Source organism: Anas platyrhynchos, chromosome 6 (genome assembly GCF_047663525.1).
Source record: "Anas platyrhynchos isolate ZD024472 breed Pekin duck chromosome 6, IASCAAS_PekinDuck_T2T, whole genome shotgun sequence".
Classification (NCBI taxonomy): domain Eukaryota; kingdom Metazoa; phylum Chordata; class Aves; order Anseriformes; family Anatidae; genus Anas; species Anas platyrhynchos.
In genome coordinates, this window is record NC_092592.1 from 15,039,118 (window position 1) to 15,052,747 (window position 13,630).

Here is a 13,630-nt window from a genome sequence, read left to right on the forward strand (position 1 = left end):
TAGGCAGAGAGCAGCCGAGCTGGTGCCCGCTGCAGCACCTCCAGCCGTACCCCGGCTCTCTCGTGCTCTGACTGCAAGGGAGACAGCCGGGCTGGGTTACAGCCTCTCTGTGCTGTGAAGGTGCTGCAATCGTGACTGGATCTACCTGTGCTTCCTAGGCATTTTAAGGTATTTTTCTGCAGCCTCTTACCCGTTACATCTGTTCAGACCGCCTATGTGCTGGCAATCAGCTTACTAGGAGTTGACTTTTAAGCAGTGTGTTACAAATTGCACTGGAAACCCACAAAAAGCTGCCCTGACATTGCTGCTGTGAAAAGGCAGCTCTGCTGAAGGACGGTGCCAGCTCCCACTCTGATCACAGGCGTGGAGCTGACAGGACAGGCAGCTGCAGTCAGCCCTGGACACCACTCAGCCTCCAGGTAGCCACTGAGACCAACAGGCAGTTGACCCAGCAGGAGCGGTTTTGGAATAAACTCAGTAAGAGGATGATGGTAGTGATGGGCCCTCCCCTCAGCTACTGCCCCTCCAGCCAGTCTTTTAAATAGGTTAGGGGGACACATTCTTATTTTGGAGAACTTAAAGCACTTGGTAGGGATCCTCAGGAAGAGGCAGAACAACTGCTAGATGTGTCAGCATGAACCCTACCTCGTTTTCCATCAGAATATGGTACATTCTTTCCCTGTGGTAAAAATGGATTTACCAGCATTATGCTTTAAGATTATTTCAAATCATTTGGACTGCTACAGAGACTTCAGTGTGTGTGTAATATATACATATACATATATATGTATAATATGTATGTATTTGAAGTTACCTTTTTTCTTAGGACTTGGGTACAATACCTGACTGCAAGGGTATCAGATTGCTCCCATGGAAAGTAACCCTGCAACACCCTTCCCACCACAGATTCTGGTGATTCTGTCTTAAAGCTCTTGGTACTCTTGGTGCTATCTTGTTTTAAATTAGTAGCTATTTATTGCGTGCAAGCTCTTTTTCACTTGCTACAGTAGCACATGTTGTAATCTCTGGGGTCTGAACAGCTATTTTTGACCCTGTCTGTCTGATGTCTAGAATACAAAATCATCTATTTACAAGTTGGGTTTTTCTGTTTTCTTCTCCTCTCTTCAGAGACGTCAATGTATTACCAGTTCTCTTCAGTATGGCTCCTCTAGGTGGAACCTTAGTCTATTTAGACAATCCACTGTGATAACACGTTTTTTTGTAACTTGGCAACAAGAGCTAAAAAATCAAGTTATATCCATCACACATGCAAACCTTGCATTGTGCTGCCCCATACTCAGCAAATTAAACCCTTGAGATAAATGGCACCGGACTCGTGGACAAGTCGGTTTAATATCATTAGCTTGGCTTGACGGTTGTCCTAATTACAGAAGTCAAAGACTGCAGGAAGCAGCTGCAAAGTCAGCACACGTGCAAGGAGCTGTCTGCAAAGCAGAAACACATGCTTTAATTTGAGGCTTCTTTGTTGCAACGTGAGTTATTAAGGAAAAGTATGGCTTTTAATACAGTTGTTGAAAAAAATGGTCTGGCTACTGTTCAGGTGTTCAGAATTGCATGACTGTGTGGGGTTATCACTTGCCTTTCTGTGAAGGTTCACCTCTGACATGGTATTTTTACTAAAGTAAACAAACAATGTTTGTTTTGTTTTACTAAAGTAAACAAACAAAACTTCCAATGCTATTTAGTTGTGATCAAGCTCTCAGCTCATTCATTTGCTGGAGAGGACAGCAAGAGGGAGATAAGTCATGGTGCTAAGGAGAGGTCAGCACGGTACTGCGCCCGTCCTCCCTACCTCCTCCAGGCTAGGCAACCCACCAGCACTGTAACTGCATGGGCAAGGGACACGAGGTGACACACAGCAGCTACACAGGAATCTCAGTAGGAAATTCTCCTAAGACACAGAGGTGCTCAACTCCAGGCCTCTGACTGAGCCTAAAAAGATTAAGCTAGCCACAGACATTGCTCCTATATCTAAGCCCATAGGTATCTGGGGTCAGGCAGCTGCTTCAGTGGGTGGCAGGGGATGCCCCTGCTTTGAGAGCCACATCTCTCCTGGCAGCTCACCTCCACAAACTGAAGTCAGGGGAAGCAGAAGTTTTTCTGTGGTAGTTAAGTGGATTTCATTCCATAACTGATGCCATTCAGAAAAGATTAAGGTTCAGACAAGTTCTTAATCTTAAAAAATATATATATAAAAAAATAATAATAATAAAAATCAGCCTAAGGAGAAGCTGCTTGCAAGAGAAATCCACAGAAATAAGCGAGAACTAAAGAGAAGCAAAATTGCACGCAAAGATAAGAGCTCCAAACAAATCAGCAAGGTTTTTACATGTCAGGAACATACCAGCACATGATTACAATCTCTATGAAGGTATCTCCTTCATCTCAGCTATTTGATCACGCATACTCTCCTGCACACAGATGTGCAAAGATGGGTAAAAATTCATTCTCCAGTGCAACAAGCACACTTCGCCCCTTTATGGTTCATTGTTAATGGCACTGTAACGCAGGCAGCTGTAGCTCAGCTCATTGCACACCGAACAGTTAAGATTACCTCCTCCTCTTTGTGTAGTACTTTGTTAAATGGTAAGCAAACAGGATCTACTGGGAACACTTCAAACAGAGTTATTATCACCATCAAAATGGTATTTTAAGTTGGATTGTACACAGGCACTAGTTTTAGGATGGGACATTTCACACACTAGCTGTATTGCCTTCCAGCAACATCTTGTTACATAATCTCAAAAAGTCACTAAGTAAGATAAAATCTAATCTTAGTCCAACACTAAGGTGTTCATAGAGATGAAAGTAAGGTGTGCACGCTATGCAAACCATGCATCCAGCCCTTATGATCAGTCATTATATCCTGATCAGGCAAATGACTTTTCCATGAAAAATTGTATTATTTTTTCTTTATTTATTGCAAAGACTGCTCTTTATGTTTTCTCAGATAAAACACAGATGGTGCAGTTTCCAAGGCACCATTTTAGTCCATTCTTGCTCAAGCAAAATAAAAACAATACTGTGTTTACCACAAAGTAGCTTTCCCCATACTTCTGAGCTTTGCCATATAATTTGAATTTGTGGAAGCTGATGTCTTTCAGCTAATGAAACAACAGAAAAATGCTTTTGTCTTATCCTTCCTTTCATTAACATGTGAAAAGTCTTTTCACTCAATATCAGTTTGTCTGTTTTCCTGTGATTGTGATTCAAATTTCCAAAATGATAAGGAAACTAAGCATGCTAGGCACATATTCCCTTTAGTTTTTAAGGCAATTTAGTTATTGAGTTATTGGCTAGCATAGGGATGCAACGTTAAAGAAACTGCATGAAGAAACTAACAGTTCAAAAAAAAGGAAACCCAAGAGCAAAGAGTAAATTCTCTAGAGAGGTACTGGTGGATGACACACCTGAAATTCATCCTAGCCATAATATGAACTTTGGGCTTTTCTCTACAAGCTATGTGTAGCATTTACTTCCTACTTCTCCTTGTGGCTTTCCCAGCCTTGCCATATTAATTCTGTGTGTTTGAGGAAAACGTGCTTATTCTGAGGGCACCAGCAATGCTGGGCAACATCTAGCAAAGTGTGTATCACCTGAGCAATTCGTAAGTGACAGAGAGAACGATATCATGATCCGCAGGCTGAAGCAACCAGAATAAAAGCCATCCAGCAGCAGGTTTTACTAACACATTTACTGAGGCTGTAGGTTCATAAGGAGCCTGTAGCAATGCATGACTTGAAACCATACAGCAAAGGACAGATTTGCATACTGCAGAGGTACAGGACAAGACCAATGCGTCAAGATGCACAAGGGCACAAGCAAAGTGTGTACTGGAAACAGCAGATGAGATGCACAACTCTAACAGACTTCTTTCCAGCTTTTACAATGAAAGGATTCAAGTTTTTTTATAGGTCCCAAACAATACAAGTTGAATAAAAGATAAAGCACTCAAAAATCATATGAACCCATGTGTGCCACATATATATACAGGTGCATGTATTACATTATAACAGTGCCAGATACTAAAAGCAGCAAACGAACAAACTAAATTAAAAACAAAACAAAATAAAACAAAGCAGAAATAAAACTGCAATTCCACAAATCATATCTGGTCATTTTGAGGCAAGCTTTCAGGCAGAAATAATGAATTTAAATAGACATCCTCAAATAAGTAGAAAAGAACACAGAAGCTTTGAGAATTCTATCTTGTCTGAGCTCCTAAAGCAGCTCCAAACTCTGCCTTGGTTACAACCACGTCCTCACAACTTTCCCATCACTACAACATCATATCTACTATATCGAATGAGAACATATAAAGTAGGTATCTAAAGAGATTAGAAACCTTTTTGATCAGGATGCATAAGATCATCTCTTCCTTGCTGTTAAACAACATGTAACAAACCTACTCGTATGTTATTCATGTGACAAGTCCAAGACCAGAGTTTAAACGTGGTTAGGAGTTTTGCACCTTACTGGTTCTGGTTACACAGAATAGTACAGACCTAGCTCTACTTCATTCCCTGTGGTCTTGCAATCAATGAACATGCAAAAAAAAAAAAAAAAAGCACAGCAGAATTCCTTTCCCTGCTTGGAAATTGGTTGGTCAATTGGTTGGTCAATTTTCACTTTTTCTCTTCTTCTACCTCCTCTTTATGATGGTGAACCCAAGTTATGATCAAGTTATGATGATGAACTCAAGCAAACTCCATTATACCAGCTGATTCTCAGCCAAATTATCCCATCTAGAAAATCACCCCATAAAACTCCAGGGCACAATTCAGGTCATAAGACACCTACAGACCTTGCCATGCCCAGGCAGGGTTCAGGTTTCCTTCTTGGGGACACCGCTGGGGTGGCATGCAGCAGAACAATGGCACATCCGTCCAAGAGGCACCTGAACCCTGCATGCCTACCTACTGCCCTTGGAGGTTGTGCCCAAACAGAACTGCAAACGGAGCAAAACATTAGGCAGAGAAAAGACAACCTACACAACACTGAGAACTGCAGAGAAGACTTATCAGGTTATAGGATAATAACCTTCTTTATACAGGAAAGGAAACAATACAGAAAGCCATGCACTTCTAAGAAAGCCAAGTAATTCTACAGCTAGTTTATTCACCAGGAAAATGGAAGAAAGAGTTAATTAAACCTGTTATCTGTGGTCTGAAATATTAACCTGACAGCCGTGTTTATCTTTTCTGAAACAGCTTTAATGATGTTATTTGTGCCTTTACATTTTTCCTCATTGCTTTGCTCACTGTCCTCTGATGCTACTAGTATTATTGCACTTTCAGTATTAGTAATAAAACAATTACCGAGTCTCTCTGCTGTTTAATGGGTTTGAAACCTCAGGAGTTGAAAATAATTAAGTTGAATATTTGTGCTTGCAATGAAGTTTGAGATTTGATGAAAAAAGAAAAAAAAAAAAAAAAAGAAACTAACAGAAAGATCCATAAATATTAAAGTCAAATGGGACTACTGAATAATTAAGTCTAACTTCCAGCATACCACAGCAACCATGTAATTTCATCCAGTTTTACCCATGCCAAGCCTAGTATCTTGTACAGATAAGTCCATTGTTAGAAAAATAGATTCAAGATCTTGAAAATGATAATACAGGCTGCTGGTGCAGGATGATACAACTGCAGATCAAACCAGAGTGGGATTGATCCCTTCTGGCCCCACAAGTCATGGAAGCCAGCCAACCCTACCTCATAACATATCCACTGTCTAAGCATGAGAATTTAATCTCAAAACCTATTTCTCACAAAAAGCTAAGAGAAACTTAAAAAGGAAAGGCAAAGTGTTGACAGAATATGAGCTAGGATTCAACGCAGGTGACTGGCACTATACCACTTGCTATCCAAAAAAAAAAAAAAGTTATTATTTCAGAACTCTGAGGAGAATTGCAACAACATCCCACTATTACCTTTTTTTTTTTTTTTTCCCATGCCTGCATCATTTATTTTTTTTCTTCAGCATATTGTTACTAGATACCATAATGGGGAAAAAGGTAAACTACTAAGTTTAACATTAATCAAAAATGTATCAGTGCTGTAGCTCTAAAGGTAAATGTAACCATTAATTCTCCTTTTGCACTTTTTTGCTAAGGCAGAGGATAAAGTTGTCTGGAGCCAAATGTCTATGTACTGTTATGAATTCCAAAAACAAAAAGACAGCTTTTATGCAATAGGAGAGAGGGAGACCAGAAGAGACAAGTATCCCTGCACAGCTCTGTGGTAGGATTTACTGACAGGGCAAACTCAGTTCCCTCAGCCAGCCTCTGCATTCCTTGCTGCAGCCTGAAAAATGCATTTGCAGCATCGCTGATGATGATGAAGAAAATGAATCCTGCTAAGGAAAAAAGGCAGAGGTGGGCTGGCAAATGATGGAAAGGCATTGGGCGGGCTGGAAGCTATTTGCTCCCCTCTTCTACTTTCAACGTTTCCCACATTTGTAATGGATCTAGGGAATATTCAGTAAAGTAGTAAGGATTAAAATACAAATGAATTCAAATAAATGCAAACAGAATGAAATTAAGTGGCAAATAGAATATACAGTTTTTTTTTTTAACAGAATTACAGACGTCATCTCCCTCAAACAGGGTTGTCCAATTGTCCACGCTCCAGGTGGGAACTAGAACAAAAGTCTTGAAACCCAAATCTTCCTACATGGCATCTGCACCTTCAGGTTGCAACCCTTGTGCCATGAAAGCAGCTGTAACGACTGCCAGAGACAGGGTGAGTAAGGGAGCAGATACCATAGCAAGAGAAGGTTCTCTCTGTCACGTTAGTTTATCGTACATTACAAAATCAATTCAACATCATTCATGGTCTTGTCAATCACTGTTCTGAGGCACTGCAGGACAAATGGATTTTTTTTTTCTGTGGCAATGTGATAGAGAACATGAATTTTGAACCTTACAGTGGACAGTTCGATATCCATAAAGTTGTCTTGTCAAGTCAGCAGAATCCACACTGCCTTTTAGTCTCCCAGTGCTGGTGCACAAAGGTGGGCGACCAGAAGCAGCAGGAACAGTGCATTTTGTGATGTGCAAAAGGAAAGACCTAGCAACAACCACTAAAATAAAAAATACATGGTGCTAACATCTCCTTAAAATACCCAAACTGGAGAAACCTGTGGTCTGCTGAAGAAAAGAGAAAATGAAGGGAAGAAGTGTGGATGTTAGCGTATCACTAGTGTGAAAACTGAAGGCTGTAGAACTAGGTGGGGACTTGAGTTTCAACTGCTGGGACTCAGCCATGCTAAATTGTGCCAACCTCTTTTCCCTGAACACTTGGGATATGTGAGATCCAAGCCTTCTACATCAGTTAACCGGCTGGGAATGGGAAGCTGATATTTCTGAGCAAGGAAAAATAAAAGAAAAGTCCATAGCAATACAACTAAATACCTATTATTTCATCTATCATCAGCCTACAGTTAACTAACAGCGTTGTTTGTACCTTCAGATCTGTACTCACAGTAACTAATATCCCATTCATATACCACTAATTGATATGTTTTGACAGCCAGAAAATTGTTCCTCTGCCAGAACTTAGGAAACGATTTATTTTATTTTCTGAGGTGAGAATGTAAATATAACAAGGCACTGCAGAAATATCCCAGTCCTCCTCTAATAAATAGGACGATTAGTGGCATGAATGCTCAGCCCTCATTCAGAAACCTCTTTCTGTGAGTAATAAAACTGCTTGGAGGGTAGGACCTAGAAGAGTTTACCTACTTCTAAGTTATCAGTAACTGTTAAGACATCGTGTGTCTGAATTGTTTCTTCAGGATGACTTCTATGGCTGTTTTTTTTGAGAAGGAATGGGGAGCTGGTTGCTGTTTTACAGACTCACAAGCTATTTTATAAAATGCAGACACCACCTTATTTTACAACTCTTAATCAACATAGATTTTTATTTTTATTTTTTTGTTCTCCCTGCCCTCCCCTTATTTTCCTCTGATGAGCAGAACCATGAAAACAGTCAATGAAGAATCTCAGAAATAGAAACCCTTTCTATTAAGCTGTGATTGCAGCTAGAAAAAACGCACGGTACCTTTCTGGCAGGTAGAAGCTCATTTAAAATCCTTGAATGAATTTTCCCTTCTCCTTCTCAGTCAACAACAGATCCTTCCAGGACAACAGCTCTAAACTGGAATGCGTGAATTTTGTCTTGGTCAGGAGGAAGCTTGAAAGCATACATCATGTCTTACCACAGACCACTGTTGACTGAGCTTGTGAGACCCCAGCGAGGCATGTGCCCACGGCCTGTGTTAAGCCCTGGCACTCATGGCATCACGGGCACACTGACACCTTGGTGCTATGCACAGACACGGGATGGGATGGCTGCAGGAGGGAAGTGCAAACCAACCCATTGACAGATTGCAGGTGATGTGTACCAGAAAGGGGTGGGAGAGGTGAGGACACAAAGTTTAAGGTCCCATGCTCTGGAATGCGGACTGATGTCCAGCAAATGGGATCTCAGCCTTGTGCAATCAGTGCTGTCTAATTGCATTTTGTCTAAATACAGGGCTTTTGCCACCCAACCCTCACCTCTGATCATCATTACAGTTCATCTCTGAAAACTGCCAGCTCTTGCCTAGGCCTCTGCGAATACAAATAACTAAATGTCTGCAATAAGCCAGGCAGCTGACTCCAGGGTTTTAAAGGTCAATAATTTCTTTTTAAAAATCAATATATTTGTAACTAGCTAGGTAAAAGCTTCCAGCCTGAAAACATGCTTAAATGGACAATCCAATGGGACATTTTTCCAAGCTGCATGAATTTTAACAATGCTCACACTTGTCAGTTTTCCAATTGTCAGAAGGTCTTTTATAAGGCATGGAGGATTCTGAAGATTAATTCTGCTCCTCTCTAAGAAGTCACCATTTCATCATCTCCTATTCACAGCTTATCACATACAATGGATACTATTCAACAGTGACGACTCAGGTACATTAAAACAGGACAAGTGTGCAGGCTATAGCTGAACAATGGCGTTTCACTGTGTCAAGGGGAGCAGGCATGGTGCTGTGTGTAGCTGCCCTGAATGGAGCATTTTCTTTCAGCTCGTTCTATTCTCCAGCTGTTGCTGCTGGAATCATTGGTGGTTCTTGTTTGTCTATTTATTTTTAAAGGGATTGTCTACCATCTGAGAAAAGGGGCTGAATTTAACATCCCCCCATTTGCATAAGCGTTTGTGCAATAAATAAGGATGTGAGTGAATAAAATCACCTGTCTTTCCCAGAAACCATTTGGTTAGTTAGCTATGATATATTTAATATTTATTGGCTTAAACTGTTACATCATAATGACAGCTACTCAAGTGGGCCTGCATATTAGCATTCAAAACAAGCATGATTGGGAAATGCATTTGATTCAAAGGAATTAAGATTATTTAATTTCCCTTTTTGCATCTCACTGTGACCACAAGCAGCAATAAACCATGATAGCCACCGCCTGAACAAAAAGATACAAAACCTCAAAGGAAAAGTTATGGCAGGGGACAACTTTCATGCAAGTAAGAACAACCTACAAGAAAATAGCTGTACATGTTGCTGTTGCCTGTCATTAAGGTCTTAGACATCAAGTCAAGTCTTGGCTATTTCCTTGTAAAAGGGGTTCGCAGAAAATAGGCTAGGGAGTTACACAGGCCCCACAGGAACCCAACTTCCTAAAATTAGGTCAACGCTGATATAAAATTAGATTCAATGTTCTGCTGACCAAACAAATAAGGGGAGGAGTGATTTTTAATCAAGAATTCTTCAGGGTAATGTTATATCTTGCTGGAAGTCACCAAGTATGGGCTATAAACTTGCACACTGGTTAGCTCCTTTCTCTTGCCAACATCTGCTAGCACTCAATTGAAGCACAAATGAGAACTTTTAAATTAACTATGTTGCTTAAAGTTAAAACATGCAGTATTATTGAGACAAATTCTTACACTCTATCCTTAAAGGGCATTCAGCCTAAGACTTATCTACTAAAATTAATTTCTCAATTAAATTGCCAGATGACAGCACCCATGTTGTAAAAAAAAAAAAAAAAAAAGAAAAGAAAAAAAAAAGAAAAAAAAAAGAAAAAAACACACATACCAAACCACAAAACACAAACCAAAATCTACTTCAATTCAAATCACTCAAAGTAAACATTCAAAACATGTCAGTGAAGTGGAGTTTGTATTTCTATAAAGCATGATGTAGCAACCTAGGAACACACTAAAAAATGATCTTGAGCAGTAATTTCCTAAAATCAATTCTAGCTATCCACTGTATTACCTCACAGTACCTCTGAGGCTTGGGAACCAAATGCTGGGGAAAAGAAAATGTTGCTCTCTAGTAATGAATGACCTGACTTTGACTTAAAGAATCCTTTGAGCAGAAGGACTGGACCGGAGTAATGAGAAAGGAGACACCACCTAGTACTGCCTACTTAGTAGTTCAAGACCATTTCAAAATATTGCTATTGTTTAAACAAGTTTATAATGCAAGTGTCATTTTGATTTGGGGTAGACTGTATACCTGTACACCCCAGCGTCACTCTGGTCATATCCACTGTGATTCCTGTTTGGAGGGTTAGGTGTACACAGCCTGACCGACGGAGGTCCTGCTGGCCTCACCAGCACATGCAGCAATTCAGAAGGACACTCATAGAAGTATCTAGTGCACACCCAATTCAGAAAAGCCCTTTTGGGGATTGCAGCGATGTGCAAGGATGCTGGAAGCTGCCAAGAATGATATAAGGCAGGTTTTGACAATTCTTTGACAGAATTTCTTTGTGTACCTGGGGAGCAGGCCAATTAGTGCAATGGAGGATTTTGTTGTTTTGCAGACATAGTTACTGCAGAAGCTCAGCATGAAATCATCCAGCCTGAACCTACCGCAGACCCAGACAAGAAACGTCTCCCACTCCTTCAGCATCACAGTCTATAGCAGAAAGTTCTATCCAGTATAAAAGTCTGTAAATTATCTTCCCCAGGCCATCCAATATTGGCACAGGTTCATGGTTAAATAAATGAGAGCTTGGGAGATTAGCTCCTGGGCTACTAGCTGGGAGCAAGCTGGGACAGAGATTTTTCATACTAGTATGAAGATAGTTTACCCAGAGCTGTAAATTGCAAGGAATACCACTCCCTCATTCTGCAGCACTTGTACAGCACACCAGAAGGTATATGAACACCCATGTGGGAAGCACTAATGAGATACCTAACAAGAGTGCTTTGAAGAGGACTGGCTTTTTGCAGCTAGGGAACATGTATCCTCTTTTCATAATGATCACTGACCAGGAGCTTTGTTCCCAGTAAAGTTCCTCCTGGGGTGCTGAGTTATGGAGGAATTCACAGAATCACAGAATCACAGAATCTCTAGGTTGGAAGAGACCTCAAGATCATCGAGTCCAACCTCTGACCTAACACTAACAGTCCCCACTAAACCATATCCCTAAGTTCTACATCTAAACGTCTTTTGAAGACTTCCAGGGATGGTGACTCAACCACCTCCCTGGGCAGCCTGTTCCAATGTCTAACAACCCTTTCAGTAAAGAAATTCTTCCTAACATCTAACCTAAAACTCCCCTGGCGCAACTTTAGCCCATTCCCCCTCGTCCTGTCACCAGGCACATGGGAGAACAGGCCAACCCCCATCTCGCTAGAGCCTCCTTTAATATACTTATACAGAGTGATAAGGTCACCCCTGAGCCTCCTTTTCTCTAGGCTGAACAAGCCCAGCTCCTTCAGCCGCTCCTCATAGGACTTGCTCTCCAGGCCCCTCACCAGCTTCGTCGCCCTTCTCTGGACCCGCTCAAGCACCTCGATGTCCTTCTTGTAGCGAGGGGCCCAGAACTGAACACAGTACTCGAGGTGCGGCCTCACCAGAGCCGAGTACAGGGGGACGATCACCTCCCTAGCCCTGCTGGTCACACTGTTTCTGATACAAGCCAGGATGCCGTTGGCCTTCTTGGCCACCTGAGCACACTGCTGGCTCATATTCAGCCGACTGTCCACCATCACTCCCAGGTCCTTCTCTGCCTGGCAGCTCTCCAGCCATTCCTCTCCCAGCCTGTAGCTCTTCTTGGGGTTATTGCGCCCCAGGTGCAGGACCCGGCACTTGGCCTTGTTAAACTTCATACAGTTAACCTCAGCCCATCGGTGCAGCCTATCCAGATCCTCCTGCAGAGCCTTCCTACCCTCAAGCAGATCAACACACGCACCTAGCTTGGTGTCATCTGCAAACTTACTGAGGGTGCACTCAATGCCCTCGTCCAGATCATTGATGAAGATGTTAAAGAGGACCGGCCCCAGCACCGAGCCCTGGGGGACGCCACTAGTGACTGGCCTCCAACTGGACTTGGCTCCATTTACCACAACTCTCTGGGCCCGGCTATCCAGCCAGTTTCTAACCCATCACACCCTGCCATAGCATTTGAGGTTTTATCACACAACTTAAAATCCAAACAGATAATCACGTTACTTTCCTTAGGGTTCTCCTGGGGTGGTACAGCGGGCACTTGCAATGCTGATGCTGCTGCATCCAAAATCACTTTTAAGCTATCACAACAAACTTCTTGTGCAGGCTTATAGCCTGCTGCGCTCCAAATAGCATCTGTACAACCAGAAACAAGCATTTACTTACAGAGGTAACGTAACTGATTCATACAAACAAGCAGCACTCCCAGGAATAGCATCCTCATATGTATGTGCATTTATTGCACATGTGGCAGTTTTAATGAGTAATGAATTGCTAATATGCATGCTGTTTTGTGACAAACTGCTGTGAAGCATATTGTTCTCATATGTACTGGGGTTCTGAAGTGCCAGTTGTGCTTATTTTCCAAAAGTTCTTGGATGAAGAGCTTGCCAATCTGCATGCGGTATTTTGTGGCTGATTAATTTTATAGATTGTGCTAGGTAAGAACTCTCTGACTTGCTGAATTCAATATCAGTTTTAATCAACTCTAGTTGCTTGCTAATTTGGAGATGCAGGGTGCCACTTTATTGGTTTCTGTAGATTGCTTGCTCTCCCTATATATAAATAGTTCAGAGAATCCTTTTGGCGTACCTATTCCTTTCCAGATGAGTGGACCAACACGATTTTTTAATCATAAATTTCATGGTTTCATACAGAAAGTAATTTAAAAGTACTGCAGCTAATTGATATACATTAAAAAACCAAACCAAAACAAAAAAAAACAGCTAATATAGCAAATGGAAAAAACAAAGTTCTAACTGAAATATAACACAAAATTCAAGCATGACAAAAGCCAGAATACTGCTTGCAATATAGACCACTGACCGGGTCCTGGAGAGCCACAAACAATTGCATCCCACAAGCAGTCAGCAAATACTGAAAAAGATGTGTGAAGCCATGCCTAACCCTACAATGAACTGTGGAACTGAACAAGGATTAGTAGGAGGTTCTGTTTCAGTATCATGCTCAACATGTAATACTCTGTGGGGTCCTGGGTCTGCTCCCTTTCTGTAATCTCCAATCTTCTATAATCTCATTGTGCAATTTGACAAAAGCAGCTTCTGCGCCCCTGTTCACAGTATGCTAACAGTAGCTACATGGATCCAGTGAATCTCTGAATGTCATTCTCCACAGGATG

At 41.5% G+C, this 13,630-nt stretch overlaps 2 protein-coding genes across 3 annotated transcripts in view; one reads left to right on the forward strand and one right to left on the reverse strand.

Moving 5' to 3' along the window:
- Positions 1–13,630, reverse strand: part of MBL (mannose-binding lectin) — a 274,988-nt gene that overhangs the window by 140,690 nt on the left and 120,668 nt on the right. The window lies entirely within an intron of this gene.
- The window catches only part of RASGEF1A (RasGEF domain family member 1A), a 158,957-nt gene that overhangs the window by 458 nt on the left and 144,869 nt on the right, over positions 1–13,630 (forward strand). The window lies entirely within an intron of this gene.